The 17,916-nt window shown below is 51.1% G+C and overlaps 1 protein-coding gene across 3 annotated transcripts in view; it reads left to right on the forward strand.

The window, feature by feature from the left end:
• The window catches only part of LOC127036058 (zinc finger protein OZF-like), a 167,822-nt gene that overhangs the window by 136,468 nt on the left and 13,438 nt on the right, over positions 1-17,916 (forward strand). For 2 of the 3 annotated variants that reach the window (XR_007770000.1, XR_007769999.1), the window contains 2 exons: positions 2,156-2,244; positions 10,279-10,401. The exons of the other annotated variant lie outside the window; for it this stretch is intronic. The gene's annotated coding sequence lies outside the window, so the exon portion shown is untranslated. Of the gene's footprint in view, positions 1-2,155; positions 2,245-10,278; positions 10,402-17,916 lie in introns of those variants that run through there. 3 annotated transcript variants of the gene reach the window in all.

Genomic DNA, 17,916 nt, shown 5'->3' on the forward strand with positions numbered 1-17,916 from the left:
AGTAATGAAAAGCTCGGCGATCCTTCGAATGGCAACTTTTTGGGATTGTTTGAATTGCTTGCAAAGTATGATACTGTCCTCAGCAAACTTTTACAGAGGATTAAGAAGGCAGAAACACATGTTGAGTACCTCAGTCCACAGATCCAAAATGAGCTGATTCAACTTGTTGCCAGTAACATTCAAGAGGCCAACATAGCACAGCTTAAAAAAGCAAAATATTATTCAGTTATTTTGGACTGTACTCCCGATGTGTCACATGAAGAACAGATGTCTGTGGTGTTACGCTTTGTTGAATGCAACGGTGAAGATGGTGTCAATATTCGTGAAGCGTTTGTGGTTTTCTTAATGATCATGATACAACTGGCGAGGGCTTATTGGAAGCGTTTCTTGAAAAGGCAAACAACTTAGGAATAGACATTGCTGACATGAGAGGCCAAGCTTATGATAACGGTGCAAATATGAGAGGAAAGAATAAAGGAGTTCAAGCCCGCATGCTAGAAATAAATGACCATGCCTTGTATGTACCATGGGGAGCTCACACTTGGAATCTTGTGATCTCAGACGCGACAAAGTCATCGAAATATGCCGTTGACTTTTTCGGTCTTATTAACAGAATATACGTTATCTTTTCTTCTTCACCTTCACGTTGGGATATACTTCAAGAACATATGCTAATATCTGTTAAAGGGTTATCGGACACTCGTTGCTGTGAAGCCATTGCGTTATCACCTTGAAGAATTGTGCAATGCTTTGTCATCTTTGCGAGAATATGCACTCGAAAAGAAAGATGGCAATACAGCAACAGAAGCCGGTGCACTTTTAGACCATGTTACTACGTGGCCTTTTGTTCTGACTGTGTACACGTGGTACGATATACTATTTCACGTCAATAAAACCAGCAAATTAATTCAGTCACCAGATGTGTCAATTGACATACTGCAGGCAGAAGTCGGTGCTACAATGAAGTTTTTGGAAGACTATCAAAATACAGGATATAACTCTGTGGTCACAAATGCACGTGAAATAGCAGAGCATATGGGTATTGAGCAGGTGTTTCCAGAAATCAGGGTGCGACGTAAGAAGAGAATGTTTGATTACGAATGTGCTGATGATTCGAGCCGTCTTTCTGCCGAAGAAAAATTCAAATCGCAGTTCTTTCTTGTTCTCACTGATCAGGCCATATCTTCTGTTTCATCACGATTTGACCAACTCATGGAGTGGTATAAGTTGTTTGGATTTCTGTACAACACTAACAGCCTGAAGCAGTGTCACAGAGAAGATGAACTGGAAAATCACAGCAAAAATTTTGAAAGAAAAATGGGAGACATTGATGCCAACGAACTCATAAGGGAATTAAATCGTTTTATTTATGTCATCGAGAAAGAGAGAGGACTTGTCACGGCAAACAATTTTTTAACGTACATATACAAGAACAGCCTTCAGGAGATATATCCGAATCTTTGCATTTGCATGAGAATTCTTCTGACTACACCAGTTACTGTCGCTGGTGCTGAAAGGAGCTTCAGCAGAATGAAACTGATCAAGAATATCCTGCGCTCAACCATGACAGATGACAGGCTTTCTGCGCTTGCAGTTATCTCAGTCGAAAACAAGATTGCCAGATCTCTGGACTATGACGCATTGATTAACCAATTTGCGGAGAACAAGGCTTGAAAGAAGCGCTTTGCATAAATATGGAATACATGTACACTGTAGGCCTATGTATACATAATATGAACCCTGTATATTGTATAAAATAAATACCGTATTCCAGTTTCTGCATTGTAAGGGGCCCCGGACATATGTTCGGAGGGGGCCATGTTCTTTGTTGCTACGGCCCTGGGGGTGTGGCTGCCGTGGGGTCAGTGTCTGAGGGAATCCCCCACAGTGACTCCTTTGATTCTGCGTTTTTCTAGCCTTGTGTTCAGAGACTTTGTTATGGGATGGGGGGAGGGAGAAGGGAGGTTAAACATGTCTCTGTGAGCTTAGCTTGGCAGGAGAGGCCAGGTCTACACTGTACAAAGAGACCAAGCCTTTCTCAGCATGGCAGACTCTAGGGTGTCTGTCTGCAGGGAAAGGGCCCGGGGGAATCATGCTGTGAAATGAATTAAAGCCTGTTCTGAAACCTTCACAATTGCCCTTCTCACTCTGCCAGGCTGCGGAATAATGTCCATGTTTCGCTCCAGTTCATCCCGTCCTCTCGTTGGACAGGGGAGAGAAATGGCTGCAGAGGAGCCAGTTCAGGTAGGTATTATCAGGGGGTTGCTGGTGGGTTCCTCCAGGAGGGAGAGGGACAGCAAATACACCGGAGATGGGAAGGTTTGCACAGTCTGGTTTGCAGGAAATGCACAGGGTGGAGAAAGGGAGGAGGACAGGGGTGTGCTAAACCTGCTGGGAGTTAGTTAATAAGTGGCCTAGATTCTAGGAAGAGACCCAGGCGGTTTGGCGGTGGAAATGCTCTAGTCTGTGGAGCAGAAAATAACCCAGCTCCATGGGGCTGGGAAAACTGACCAGACTCATAGTGCTGGAGCCCGACCTGACTAACCAGCAGCTGCTGTGAGATATGAAGGGGGCACCCACCAGTGAGGCTGAGGGGAGATTCCCATCCCTTCATATCCAGCTCTTCAGAATGGGGAGGGTGTTGGGCTTCTTACCAGGGAACTGTCCCTGGACCCTGCTAGGGGCTCCATCTCCTGAATCAGTCTGTGACTAGTAGGTGTGTGATGGCCCTGCTGGGAGAGAGGAGGGGCTCTCTCTTTTTCCTCTCCCCGTGGTGTTTCCTGGATGCTCTGAGCAGGGTGGGGTTGGGACTCTGACTGCAATCCACCCAGAGTTTCTGTTTGTCTCCTGTCCCCCATGTATACGGGGGCTGTGAGTGGGGCAGCAGGTCCTGAGTGTTGGACTCTTGCTCTTTCAGGGGCCGGTGACCTTAGAGGAGGTGGCTGTGTATTTCACCAGGGAAGAGTGGGCTCTGCTGGACCCCACTGAGAGAGCCCTCTACAGGGATGTCATGCAGGAGAACTATGAGAATGTGACCTCGCTGGGTAAGGGTTCCTGTCCCCTCTGTTCTTGGAAGGGGAAAAGAAGAGAGATGGTTCATGCCAGCCCCCAGTGCCACCTCTACTCTGCCCTGTTTCAGAATCACCCCAATATGCCAGTGACACACACGCTACCAGAGACCCTCCCCTGCTGCAGAACACTTTGGGAAAAGAGCACAGGAGCCGTATCACACAGTGTCCTGTTTGCTCAAGTAAAACTGAGGGTTAGGTGCAGCATAATCAGCAGAAGCTTCCTACCCCTGACCTCTCAAACCCTGAGCCTTCTCCACCCAGACCACAATTATGCTTGGCATGTAACGAGCAGGCTGCTGGAGTCAGAGCTGCTGGTCCAGGGTTACTTATCACACAGACAGTCCGTGTGTCCTCGAATGCTGGCTGGGAGTATCCAGAGAAGGAAGTTCAGTGGCGGATTTAGCGTAAGTGGGGCCTTGTGCTCAGCTCCATTTTAGGGATCCCTCCTTGGGACACAGGCAAGAAAAAGAACATTCTCTCGTTTTCCTCCCACCCCCATTTTTCATTTTTTTTTCTTCATCCTCCTCCTATAGGTAATAGGAAGTAAATGAGGCTAAAGTGAGGTACCTTGATTGTTTTTGTAGTCTGAGTTTTCCACAGACCACTTGAAAATTGCTGAGCGTCTCATTGCACCACTTAATGATCTTTCCAAATATTGTTTGTACTGTTAGCTAGCTATTGTAAAGCACTTTGGATAAGAGCCCTTTATTAAAAAAAAAAAATTAAAAACGTTGGAGTGCAGGGTCTGGCCAGGAGTTAAGGTGTGGGAGGGGGCTCAGGGCTCGGGCAGGTGGTTGGGGTATGGAGCACTTACCTGGAACAGCTCCTGTTTCATGCTAGCAATGCAGGTGGGGATATGGGGGGCAGGAGTCAGGGTGGGCAGGAGTCAGGGTTGGGGATGTGTGAGGGGCATGGGGGTGTGGGGGAAGGGGTTATGGGTGGTGCAGGAATCAGGGAGGGCAGGGAAAAGATGGTTACTCACCTTTGTAACTGTTCTTCAAGATGTGTTGCTCATATCCATTCCAGTTAGGTGTGCGCGCTGCGCGTGCACGTTCGTCGGAAGATTTCTACCCTAGCAACTCCAGCGGGCCGGCAGGTCGCCCCCTAGAGTGGCGCCGCCATGGCGCCTGATATATACCCCTGCCGGCCCCTCCGCTTCTCAGTTCCTTCTTGCCAGCTACTCCAACAGTGGGGAAGGAGGGCGGGTGTGGAATGGACATGAGCAACACATCTCGAAGAACAACAGTTACAAAGGTGAGTAACCGTCTTTTCTTCTTCGAGTGATTGCTCATATCCATTCCAGTTAGGTGAATCCCAAGCCTTACCTAGGCGGTGGGGTCGGAGTGAGAAGTCACGGCATGGAGCACAGCGGAGCCGAAGGCCACGTTATCTCTGGACTGCTGGGCCAGGGCATAATGGGAAGTGAAAGTATGAACGGAGGACCAGGTCGCTGCCCTACAGATCTCCTGGATGGGCACATGGGCGAGGAAAGCCATCGATGAGGCTTGAGCCCTGGTAGAGTGCCCAGTCACGTGGCCCGGAGGCAAGTCATAACAGGCTCAGATACAGGACGTCACCCACGATGAGATTCTTTGAGATGAGATGGGCAACACTTTGACACGTTCCGCTACCGCCATAAAGAGCTGGGGGCATTTGCGGAATGGCTTGGTTCGCCCTATATAAAAGGCGAGCGCCCTACGGACGTCCAGTGAGTGCCCTACGGACATCCAGTGAGTGAAGCTGCTGCTCCCTGTGGGACGAATGGGGTTTCGGGAAAAAGACAGAGAGAAAGATCTCCTGGTTGACGTGGAAGGCCGAGACCACCTTGGGGAGAAAGGCTGCGTGCGGTCTCAGCTGCACCTTGTCCCTGTGGAACACAGTATACGGGGGATCTACCGTGAGAGCCCGGAGCTCCGACCCCCGTCTAGCGGAGGTGATGACCACCAGGAAGGCAGTCTTCCAGAAGAAGTAGAGAAGAGAGCAAGTTGCCAAAGGCTCAAAGGGAGGAGACATGAGCCGGGCCAGAACCAGGTTCAGGTCCCAGGTGGGCGCGGGGCGGTGAATCTGTGGGTAAAGACACTCCAGACCTTTAAGGAACCTAGTCACCATCGGGTGAGAAAACACCGAGCGGCCATCCCTTCCTAGGTGGAAATGGCCGCCAAGTGAACCCTTAGAGATGACACCGCCAGGCCCTGTTGTTTGAGGGACCAGAGGTAGTCAAGGATAGTAGAGATGGAGACTGCAGTGGGAAGGAAGTTCCGATTAGCACACCAGCACGTGAAGCGCTTCCATTTGGCCTAATACGTCGCTCTGGTGGAAGGCTTCCTGCTCTCCAGGAGCACCTGACGCACCGGGGTAGAGCAACGCATTTCAGGTCGAGTCAGCCACTCAGGAGCCACGCCGTGAGGGGCAGCAATTGAAGGTCCGAGTGACGGAGCCTGCCGTGGTCCTGAGTGATCAGGTCCAGGTGAAGAGGCAGGGGGACAGGGTCGGCCAGAGACAGGTCCAGCAACATGGAGTACCAATGTTGCCGGGGCCACGCTGGAGCTATCATGATCAAGTGGGCCCTGTCCCTGCGCACCTTCAGAAGGACCTTGTGGACGAGCGGGAACGGAGGGAATGCGTAGAACAGGTGTGTCGTCCACGTAATAAGGAATGCGTCCGCTACCGAACCCGGTTCGAGGCCTTGAAAAGAGCAGAACTTCTGGCACTTCCTGTTCCCTTGGGACGCGAAGAGGTCCATCCGGGGACATCCCTACCTCTGGAAGAGCGAAAGGGCGATGTCCGGGCGAAGGGACCACTCGTGGGAAAGGAAGGATCTGCTCAGATGATCCGCCAGTGTGTTCCGAACCCCGGGAAGGAAGGATGCGATGAGGTGAATGGAGTGGGCTATGCAGAAGTCCCAGAGCCTCACGGTCTCCTGACACAGGGAAGGAGACCTCATGCCGCCCTGCTTGTTTATATAATACATGGTCGTTGTGTTGTCGGTGAACACCGAGACACAGCGGCCCTGAAGTTGTTGACGGAACGTTTGGCAAGCAAGGCGGACCGCCCTCAATTCCCGTATGTTGATGTGGAGGGTCAGCTCTTGAGGTGACCGCCGGCCTTGGGTCCGCAGGGTTCCGAGATGGGCCCCCCAGCCTAGATCTGAGGCATCCGTTGTCAAGGACACCGAAGGCTGGGGCGGGTGGAACAGGAGCCCTGTGCACACCACAGACTGATCCAGCCACCACTGCAGGGAGCCTAATATGTCCTGGGGGACGGTGACAATCGTGTCCAGAGGGTGCCTGGCCGGACGATACTGAGTGATGAGCCAGGACTGGAGGGGCCTCATGCGAAGCCGCGCATACCCTGTGACAAACGTGCAGGCCGCCATGTGGCCCAATAGAGTCAGGCAAGTGCATATTGAGGTCAAGGCTGCTGCCTGCAGTCGTTGTATGATGACCCTCAAGGTTTGGAACCTTGATAGAGGAAGAACGGCTCTGGCCAGAGTAGAGTCCAGAAGGGCTCCAATAAACTCTATCCTCTGAGTGGGGATTAGTGTTGACTTTTCTACATTGAGGATTAGACCCAAGCTCGCGAAAAGTCTGTTGACCATGGGGACGTGGCTGAGGACTTGTGCCTCTGAGGATCCCCGGATCAGCCAGTTGTCGAGGTATGGAAATACATGTATGCGTCTGTGACAAAGGTGGGCGACGACTACAGCCATACACTTGGTGAACACCCGTGGGGCCGTAGAGAGGCCGAATGGGAGGACTGTGAATTGATAGTGGCGGCGGTTGACCACGAACCGAAGGAACCGTCTGTGGGGTGGGAAGATGGCTATATGAAAGTAGGCGTTTGCATGTCGAGGGCGGTGTACCAATCTCCAGGATCCAGGGTTGGGATAATGGTCCCCAAGGATACCATACGGAACTTCAACTTCACCACGTATCTGTTGAGTTCCCACAGGTCGAGGATAGGCCTGAGGCCTCCCTTGGCTTTGAGGATCAGAAAATAACGGGAATAAAACCCCTTGCCCTGTTCGCTCTCTGGGACCTCCTCTATGGCTCCTTTGGCGAGGAGTGTCCTCACCTCCTGAAGGAGGAGTTGCTCGTGAGAGGTGTCCCTGAAGAGGGACGAGGGAGGGGGGCGGGAGGGAGGGTGCGAAACAAACTGCAGATGGTATCCAAGTTGCAATGTGCGTAAGACCCATCAGTCGGATGTTAGCTGGGACCATGCAGGGAGGAAAAACGAAAGACGGTTGGAAAAGGGAGGGGACGGATCCGTGAGGGAAACTGGTGCAGCGCCCTTGGGCGCACCTTCAAAATGAAGGTTTCGGGCCGGAGGGAGCCTTGGAGGAGCTCTGGTTTTGTCCTCCTTGGTTGCCCGATTGTCTACGTCAGCCATTTCTACTTCGTCGTCTGGTGAAGTCTTGCCTCTGCCGAGGTTGGGGGTAGGGCCGGCATTGTTGTTGAAGCCGGAAGGGTCTGCGCTGGGTGATGGGTGTGTGCATCCCCAGTGAGCGCATAATGACCCTATTGTCTTTGAGGCTTTGTAGCCTGGGGTCAGTCTTGTCCGAGAACAGGCCCTGGCCTTCAAACGGGAGATCCTGGATGGTGTACTGGAGCTCCACAGGGAGGCCGGAGACCTGTTGCCAGGAAATGCGGCGCATGGTAACGCCAGAAGCTAGAGTCCTGGCGGCCAAATCTGCGGTGTCCAGAGATGCTTGTAGGGAAGTTCTCGCTACCTTCTTGCCCTCTTCAAGGATCGCAGTGAATTCCTGACGCGCATCTTGCGGAAGCAGCTCCTTAAATTTCTCCGCTGCCGCCCAGGTGTTGTAAGTGTAGCGGCTAAGGAGAGCCTGTTGACTGGACACCCGAAGCTGGAGGGCGCCCGCAGAATAGACCTTTTGGCCGAGCAGGTCCATGCGCCTCACTTCCTTAGACTTTGCTGCCGGGGCTTGTTGGCCATGGCGCTCCCTCTCCTTCACAGATTGTACGATGAGGGAGCACGGGGAGGGGGGGGAACATATAGATACTCGTACCCCTTCGAGGGCACCATGTATTTGCGCTCCACTCCGCATGCAGCTGGGGGAACGGACGCCAGTGATTATCAGATGGTATTGGCATTGGCCTGAATGGTGCGGATTAAAGGAAGGGTGACTTGAGTGGGTGTATCGGCAGATAATATGCTCACCACTGGATCCTCAATTTCTGAGACTTCCTCAGCCTGTAAGTTCATGTTCTGCACCACGCGCCTGACGAGGTCCTGATGCGCCCTGAGGTCAAGCGGAGGAGGGCTGGTGGATGTCGTTCCAGCCACTGCTTCATCCGGGGAGGATGATGAGGAAACACCCGGCAGGAGTGGATCTGCAGGAGGCTCTGCCTGGAGTACTGCATCCAACTCTGGAGGGAGATCAGGGTCCTGATGGTGAGACAACCCCTCCTCTGCAGCGGAAGGGGGAGGACGAGACAATGTGGCCTCCGGAGCTGTGTTCAGTTGCCGTCGAATGCGAGGGAATCTGCTGAGGGCCCAGGGAGTCCAGAAGGCCCACTGTTGTGGTCCATGTTCCTGAGGGGGGGGATCATGGAAGAGAGCAGTAGGCCTGTCAGTGTCCATGGCGTACACGCTGTCTGCTTGGGAGGAGACAGACGGCTGTCGGGACAGCCAGGGAGGAGCTGAACGGGACTGATAGGGGTCCCTCGCTCTAGACGGCGGAGACCTCCTTGGTGCTGGGGACCGGTGCCGGGAGTCATAGCGGTGCCAGGATCGAGACCGGGACCTGCCACCAGCGCGGTGCCGGGAGGTCGACCGGGATCTAGAACGCCGATGCTGGGAACGGCTTCTCGAATCTCGGCGCTGGTAGTGATGGCTTGAGCCAGAGCAGTGCCGGGAGTATTGGGACCGGCACCGCGAGTACGACCGGTACCGCCTCGGAGAGCAGTGCCGGGACTGCGAGCGGCGCCTTGATCGAGACCGCCCACGGGACCGGGAACGGTGCCGGGACCACGATGGGGATCAGTGCCTGCTCGGTGAATCCAGAGACGGCGCTCGCATGGCCACAGGCTTGCCTTTATATTGTAGAACCCACACCGGAGGCACTGGGGGTGAGGCAGCGTAGACTCAGTTAGTGCTATCAGGTTCCTAGCCGAGGAAAATATCTCAGGCTTCGAGGGGACCATTAGCTCAACCCCGGATCTTATGGGGGAGCTGTGAGGGACCGGACTCGACGGACCCCCCGGGCCCGGAGTCGACGGAATCCCTGGTAACGGTGCCGCGGCAGTAGTCGGTGCCAGGTGGTGCATTTGAGTCTGCTTGGCCGGAGTGGTGGACATCGAAGGTCTTGCGTTGGGGCCTGGTTCCGGGGAAGGTCAGTGCCGAGGTGTTTTCCCGGGCCCAGCACGGTCCAGTGCCGGAGCAGAGCCGGCACTCGGTGTTGAGGATGGAGGGTTAAGCGCTGCTTCCATGAGGAGAATCTTTAAGCACTGATCTCTCTCCTTCTTGGTCCTTGGCTTAAATGCCTTGCAGATGTGGCACTTCTCGGAAATATGCGATTACCCGAGGCACTTTAAGCAGGAGTCGTGGGGATTGCTCGTGGGCATCGGCTTCTTGCAGGCCGAGCACTGTTTGAACCCCGGCGAACTGGGCATGAGGCCGGCGCGGGGGAGGGCTAGAGCCCAAGCCCGCTAACTATATACAATAAGTAAATACAACTATCAACTAATATTCTATACTCTAACTACAACTAAATACAACTAGTAGAACAACGATACAATGGAGAGCTAGGGACGTGGAGGACAGCTATGCTGCGCTCCACAGTTCCAATGACCGACATGGCGGTAATAAGGAACTGAGGAGCGGACAGGCCAGCAGGGGTATATATCAGGCGCCATGGCGGCGCCACTCTAGGGGGTAACCTGCCGGCTCACTGGAGTTGCTAGGGTAAAAATCTTCCGACGAACGTGCACGCGCGGCGCGCACACCTAACTGGAATGGATATGAGCAATCACTCGAAGAAGAACTGGAGTGTGTTTGAGAGGGGTGAAAGAGTAAGGGCTGTGTGAGAGGGGGTGAATGTCTCTGTGTACTCTACCATTCATGGTGGGGAGTTTCATCTTTGATAACATTTCTTCCTGGGTTGGGGAGGGGAGAGAGAAGAGGCGTTTGTTCTGTTTCATTCCTCTCCATTTTCCTCTCCATTTTCTGTTCCTCCCTTCTCTTCCAGGGTCCTCCCTTCCATTTCAGACTGTGCAGTGACACTCTCCCCACACCCAGGACTCTGGAGCCACTGGAGGGAGGGAGAGGAATTATTTAAGCTTAGTACCAATGTGGACACAAGAACAAATGGGTATAAACTGGACACTATGAAGTTTAGACTTGAAATTAGATGAAGGTTTCTAACCATTAGAGGAGTGAAGTTCTGGAACAGCCTTCCAAGGGGAGTAGTGGGGGCAAAAGACATATCTGGCTTTAAAACTAAGCTTGATAAGTTTATGGAAGGGATGGTATGATGGAATAGCCTTATTTTGGCAATTAATTTTGGCAATTGATCTTTGATTATCAGCAGATAAGTATGCCCAGTGGTCTGTGATGGGATGTTAGATGGAATGGGATCTGAGTTACTGCAGAGAATTCTTTCCTGAGTGCTGGCTGGTGAGTCTTGCCCACATGCTCAGGGTTTAGCTGATCGCCATATTTGGGGTCGGGAAGGAATTTTCCTCCGGGGCAGATTGGCAGAGGCCCTGGAGGTTTTTCGCCTTCCTCTGCAGCGTGGGGCATGGGTCACTTCCACTGCACTTCTCTGCAGCTTGAGGTCTTCAAACCACAATTTGAAGACTTCAATAACTCAGATATAGGTTAGGGGTTTGTTATAGAAGTGGATGGGTAGGGTTCTGTGGCCTGTTTTGTGCAGGAGGTCAGACTACATGATCATAATGGTCCCTTCTGACCTTAAAGTCTATGAGTCTATGAGTATGATCCCATGAAATCCTCAATGATCAAGGGTCTTTTCCAACTTCCAGGAGACCCCAGCTTGACTCTAAAGGAAGCTCTCTTCCTTCCTGGGGATCCTCTCTCCCTTCATGGAGATCAAGGTCATGAAGGTCTCTGCCTGGCCTCCTGGGTCTGAATTAATGTCCCATTTCCCACTATCTGCTCGAAAGAAACAAATGTTTCAAACCCAGGTGAGAGGAGTTAATTCAGCTGGAATCCTTCACCCACATTCCTTAGGAGATACAGACTCTCTGTGACACAGGCTGACTGGGGTTCATCTCTGCATGTCCCCAGTGGGGAAGGAAAGACACTAAGGGTGAAGGAAGAAGACTGGCAGAAGGAGTCAAATGGGGCTAGACCAGAATAGAGGAGATTTGCTGCTTGTTAAAATGTAGTGGATTCTCATTGCTTAAAAGAAAACAAAACCCCATCAGCCTCTGCTGGGTTTGAACCATCAGCCTTTCACATAGCAGCCAAAGTGGTGAAGCACAGACACATGTAACCATCTGCAGCCCAAGTTTATCTCTTAAGGACATATAGTGGCACATGCAGGGGGAAATACAGCTGTGGGTGTGTGTTCAGGCCTCACCCAGAGCACTGGTTTTCATTAGCTGTGTAGGTTCCCACACTTGCTTTGCCCAATTCACATGGGAAGTGCCATATGAGGGTGATGAGAGTAAATTCTAAACTCTGAAATTCGGCAGTGGCCCATAGATTGGGATAAGGGGTTTGAAGAGAAAAAGCTCTAAGAGTATAAAACCGGACAGTGTCCACGGGCAGGTACGGTACAACGCCTGAACAGGGAGCCATGGAGGGGGGAAGGGTTTCACTCCCTCTGTTCAATGTCCTGAGAGGTATTTGAAGATGAAGATAACACCATGGCTAACAGTTGACTGGCACGTCCTGGGTTAAAGAAAGGAAGGGACTTGGGTTAATAGTCTGAAGATTTGTGTTACCGTCACTATCTGACCAGGGCCGGTGCTACTATTAAGGCAAACTAGGCGGTTGCCTAGGGTGCCAAGATTTGGGGGTGCCAAAAAGCAGTGCCCCCAATTTTTTTTTACACTGTTCTTCCCCAAGCGCACAGTTGCTGCTCCACTTCTCCCACCTCCCAGGTTTGCAGTACCAATCAGTTGTTTGGTGCCGCAAGCCTGGGAGGAGAATTAGAGCAGGGGTGGCATGCCCGGGGAGGAGGCAGATCAGAGGTGAGCTGGGGTGAGAAGGTGCAGCACGGCTCCGGGAGTCAGGGGAAGCTGCTGCAGGGGGGTGCTTCATGGCAGGGAGGGAGCTGCCACTGGTGGGCTCCTCAGGGCGGAGGGGGAGGCGAGGAGCTGCCGCAGGGCTGGGGGGGGGGGGAGCAGGATGGAAGTTTTGCCTTGAGTGCAAAACTTCCTTGCACCGGCCCTGTGTCTGACCCCCCTTCAGTTTGGAGCAGGTTTGTATGTTACTGTGTGGAACGCACAGACTCCTGGAGAGCAGGGGCAGCTGTTCCCATGGCAGAGAGCCTGGCCCTTAGGAGACTTTCTACACTTGCTGTTTTGAAGCAATTCAATAAAATAACGGTGGAGCTACAATGTCCAGTCCAAAATTTCAGCCCCCCTGGTGCAAAAATGCTATTTTAGGATCTAAATAGGAGGCTCCCGGCACTAGGACACCTGACCAGAGAGCTCAGTGGAGGGTGTAACAGCTGCTGACTCAGGGTCCTGGGCTAAATCCACTTGCAATTGGAAGTGTTTTGATTTATTTGATGGCTAATGAGCTCCAGCTACCAGGGGAGAAGCCCTGACAGTCACTGCCACTCTAGCTGCTGCTGGGGCAGTGGGGAGCCCCAGGGGGCCAGCTGCTGCTCCGGCCACCCCAGAAGTGCTGCCGGGGGCCACCAAGCTGTGGCTGCTCCTGCTGCCCTCGGAACCGCTGGTCAAGCGGTCCCCAAGGCCAGCCGCATTGGCTGCTGCTTGGGCGGTCCCCAGAGCCAGTTAATTGGGTGTCCTTGGAATCAACCACTGTGACAACTGCAGAAGTCGTGGAGGTTGCAGGAAGTCACAGAATCTGTCACTTCCAGCACCTCCATGACAGACATGGATCCCTTACAATGAGACAAAGCCCTCCCTGCTGTGACTGCAGTTCCTGGAAGGAAAGAAGAACAGAAAGTGACGAGAGAAGGAAAAAGAGAGACTCCTTGTCACCTCTCCCTGCTGCCTCCCCCCTTGTATTCTGTAACCCCAACTCACTGGATTCCCTTGCTGGTGCCATGGGGGTGACACTAGAGGCCTGGGGATTTGGGGGAGGGGAAGGGGGCTCTTCACTTCTCAACATTTCACACAAATTTGTCTTTGGGCTGAAATTTTTGCTGTGAGGCCTCTCAGTCAGAGCTGTAACCCACCCTCTGCAGTGGGGGTGTGTGTAAATTGCAGAGTAGGCAGAGAAGTTGCCCATAAAGGGTCATATTGTTCTGGTGACTGGTTCTGACCTGGATCGCACGTCCTCTGACACAGGATCATGTGCAGAACATGGAAGATCTGGCTTTCCTTAAATGCCGTAGAGTGTGAGTTCCTGGGCAAGGACAGGGGAGAGGGAGCAAGAGGAGAAAGGCAGAGACATTGGAGAAGAGACAGAACACAGAGACACAATAAATGATTGAAGCAGAACAGTCTCCCAACTTGATCCTGCTCATCACAGGTGTTCACAGACACAGGTAGTTGCAGGTTTTCCAGTATCAAGTCTGAATTTTGATTCTAACAATTTGAATTCAAATATCAAGGGGATTTCCACAGCCCTGATCTCGTCCCCCTCCCCTTTTTAGTATTAATTTTTATTTTGAAGTGTTTGGCTTAACCGTGATCTTCTCTTTCCCCATCTGTATTACAATTTGGGGTTTATGTTTATTTTGCCTCCCTTTTGTTTGTAACAGCAAAGGAATCTGCAGGAGCAAAAACTGCCTCTCAACTTTATTTCCCCATCATGCAGGAACATCATACAAACAGCTCACACAGCTGGAATCATAACACAGAAGGCCAGGGGATGGGAGATGCAGGTTTCCAAGTGTTCTGTCTTTCTCAGATGACACATTCCAGCTCCTTGTATGCCTCCATCCTGTAGGACCTGCTGGATTTTGACACATTTATTGTCTCATTCTATTGATAATGTGATTGTAACACAATATGAGTGAAATTAAACCACTTCTAGACAAGGAAATAACAGAAGAGAGATGCCATTATTGCATTGGCTGGGAATCAAACCCAGCTCAACTTATGCACAACACTATACCACCAACACATCTGGCAGGAGGAGCTTTGCTGCAGGCTCTGTGTGCTGGCAAGGGGGTGACATATCACCATAGAGTTAATGAGCAGGGTGGATGGGCTGGAAGCTCCCTGACAGCTGGGAGCAGAGTTAGGATCCCAGAGTGACTGAAAGGGGGCAAAGGTGAAAACAGATCTCACTGGGAGCTGGCCCCCCCGCCCCCAGGAGAGGGGAACTGAAGCTCAACTTCACTCATAGAAAAATCTTCCCTCAGAAGGAAGCGGACAGCTTGTTTTAAAGACAAGGCTTGTGTTTATTCCTGCTACATACGGAGGGGCTGGGTAGTGCTGATTCCAGCCCCCAGACTCTGGGAGGATAAGGAACAAATTCAGGCTGCCAGTGACCTGCAGGAGGGAGATGATCTTTTGACAGTGACAGATGCCTCATGCTAAAGGCCTTTGTCTACCCCCTTCCAGTGACTATTTGGTTCAGGAATGCAGCCACCACTCCTGGGTCTCTCCTGGGGAAATAATGATTCTGTGCAAAACACCAAAGCTTTTAACAGAAAGGAAGAAAAGGAAATGGCAACACGATGGGACTAGCACGTAAGGAATGAAACACAAGATGCTTCTCCCATGTGCATTGACTTTTAACCTTGGTTGTAGTGTTGTTGTATCCCTGTTGGTCCCAGGGGTCCTCTGGGGCGCCTGACATTGGTCATTTTCAGAAGGCTGGACAGTGGGCTAGATAAACTGGTCTGACTCAGTATGGCTGTTCTTATGTTCTAACTGCTGTTTATGAAAGAGACGGCCTTTCAGGCTACACAGAACTGAAGCAGGGTGCTGGGTTAGCTCCGAAGCTTGTCTCTTTCACCAACAGAGGTTGGTCCTCTACAAGCTCTTACCCTCACTCGCCTTGTCTCTCTTGGCCTCTGAAAAGTGTTTTCTCTCCACTCCCTTTGCAGAGAAGTTAAGTTTCCCTTTGGGCAACTATCAGGCTGAAGCAGTTGTATTGACTGTGACACTAGAATGGAAGCTTTATTATAATAAATAAATGAGTCTAAACCTGAGGTTCTGGTTTTCACATTGGTTTTTCTAACTTAGTTCCCAATTCTCTTCTAGAAAGGTCTCCAGGATGCCTGCCCAGCCCAGCAAAAGCGGGGGAGAAAGCCCACAATGCTGCTCTTTCAGGTAGTTGAAGGCTGCTATCAAATCCCCCCTCACTCAGTCAGTCAGTCCCCAGTCTGTGGCAGTGCATAGGATTCTTCCATCCTAAGTGCAGGACTCTGCACTTCTCCTTGTTGAACCTCCTCTGATTTCTTTTGGCCCAATCCTCCAATTTGTCTAGCTCACTCTGGACCCAAACCCTGTCCTCCAGCGCTTGGATTCTTTACATGCTTTCACAGAGCAAAGAGCATATGTTCCATGATTTCATAGGGCAGAATTTTGTGCTATCGGGAGTTTTCCCTATGTGAATTTGACAAGTGAAACAACATAGAGACACATTGTTACCTTTCTCAGGGTACTGAGGACTGTGTCTCCTTCTTACCCCTTGCCACAAGGAAGAGAGAGAGAGTTTTGCATTTGGCAGCTGGATGTTAGTGACCAAACTCACCAGCCTGCTGGAACTCAAGGACCCTCCTCTGAGCTACAGCAGCCACCATAACCCCTGAGTTCCTTCAATGTGTCCCCCTCTGGGGTCCAGCCTGGATCACCAGATACTCAGTGAGATCCCAGATCCTCTCTTCCCCAAGTATCCCAGGTTACTAGTTTTACTGTGGACCATTGCTACTGTATCTCACACAGCACTTGAGTACAGTTATCGAACAAGTAAAAAAAAAACTTAACAGATAGAGATTTAAACAAATGTGAGTGATGGAAACCAACTGTTACCAACTAAATAAAGGCAGAAAATGATAGAATAGAAAGGCCAGCACAAAAAACAGAGAGAGGAACAATAAGATACTAAAAGGACAATAGTTGGAACTCTCCATTTCTCTGTCTTTGGATTGATGAATACTAGAGCTGTAGCAACAGTTGAGGAACCAGGGTAAATTAAATCAAATTAACTTTTTAAGATTAGCTATCATTTCCTGTATGACTAACAAAACACAAAAACAAGACAACTTTCAGTTTTCCAAAATAATTCAGATTATCACACAGTCTCTTACTCTTTAATCAATAGCTTCACCTATAATTTCATTTTAATTGGTAACAAGAACATATTGTGGCAGAGCTCTGACCTTGCTCCCGTGGGTCCTGCACTTCTAGGCAGTTTATCCTAGCCTCAGTGGCTCACTGTGACCCTCCACGTAGCCCTTCTCTCTCTAGGGCCAGGGTTACAGTCTACTGAGCCCCTTTTCACCATAGGCCTGCAAGGAGGTTGCTGAGAGAACTCCCACAGTCTCTGTTCAGCCTCCTGTCCTGACAGGGGCCTGACTTCCCCTCCCAGGAGATGTTCCTGTAGTGGTGGGTTGGGGGGAACCCGGGCCCACCCTCTACTCCGGGTTCCGGCCCAGGGACCCTAATGGTAGCAGCTGTTGGCAGCCAACCTTTCACTGCCAGAGTTGCTGTGTTTCCCTGGGCCACTTCCCCACAGCTCTCCTGCTTCTCCCTTACCTTAGGGCTCCCTTGATGGTCTGAGGGTGTCTTCAGTAACCAGCCCTTCAGCCACACTTCCTCACCCCTGGCTCTTCTCTGTCTGACTGGAGTGAGCCCTTTTTATAGTATCAGCAGGGCCTTAATTAGAGTCAGGTGGTCACATTAACTGAATGACCTCACCTGACTCTTTGCAGGTTAATTAGAGTCAGGTGTTCTCATCAGCCTGGAGCAGCCCCTTCTCTGCTCAGTCAGGGGACAGAAAACTGTTCATCCAGTGGCCAGTTTATCTGCCTGCTGCTATACCAGCTGGCCTGGATCTAGCACAATATTCAAAGATCACAAATTCTTGTCATATATGTTTTCTTTTAATCCCCATTGCCAACAACTAAACCCTGGTTCTTATTGTGGTTTGTCCCAACGTAGGTCCCAACCACTTCTGCGAGTTCACATATCTCAGGATCTTCTGCCATATGTGTTGGTAGAAGGGGTCTTCTGTGTTGGAATATTTGCATCATGGAGAAAAATACCTCTCTTTTCACACTTTTTAATCTTTCAAAGTAGGAGGAGGTAGAGAAGTAATGTAAATGCATAAAGCACAAGAGAAACCTCTCTGGTCTACACTAAAGACATTTATCGGGATAACTATATTGCTTAGAGGTGTGAAAAATCCACACAGCTGAGCAACGTAGTTACACAGCCCTAACCCCCTGTGTAGATAGTGCTACTTGAGCGGGAGAGCTTCTCCTGCCAACAAAGCCACCGCTGCTTGCGGGGGCTGCATACTCAAGTCCGATGAGAGAAATCTCTCCCATTGGCTTAGAGCACCTGTAATAGCAGAGCTACAACAGCGCAGCTACATTGGTGCAGCTGTGCCAACATCAGCTTAATTGTGTAGCCACAGCGTCAGACACAAAACCATAGTATCAGGACTCAACATGTGGGTATCTAGAAGTCTGAAAATGGAGGCTGCCAAATTTGTTGCCTCATTGGTTACCATCATTTCTACAGCCTAAAAGCCTTTGTTACCC

This window comes from Gopherus flavomarginatus, chromosome 17, assembly GCF_025201925.1.
Source record: "Gopherus flavomarginatus isolate rGopFla2 chromosome 17, rGopFla2.mat.asm, whole genome shotgun sequence".
In the NCBI taxonomy this organism is placed as follows: Eukaryota; Metazoa; Chordata; order Testudines; family Testudinidae; genus Gopherus; species Gopherus flavomarginatus.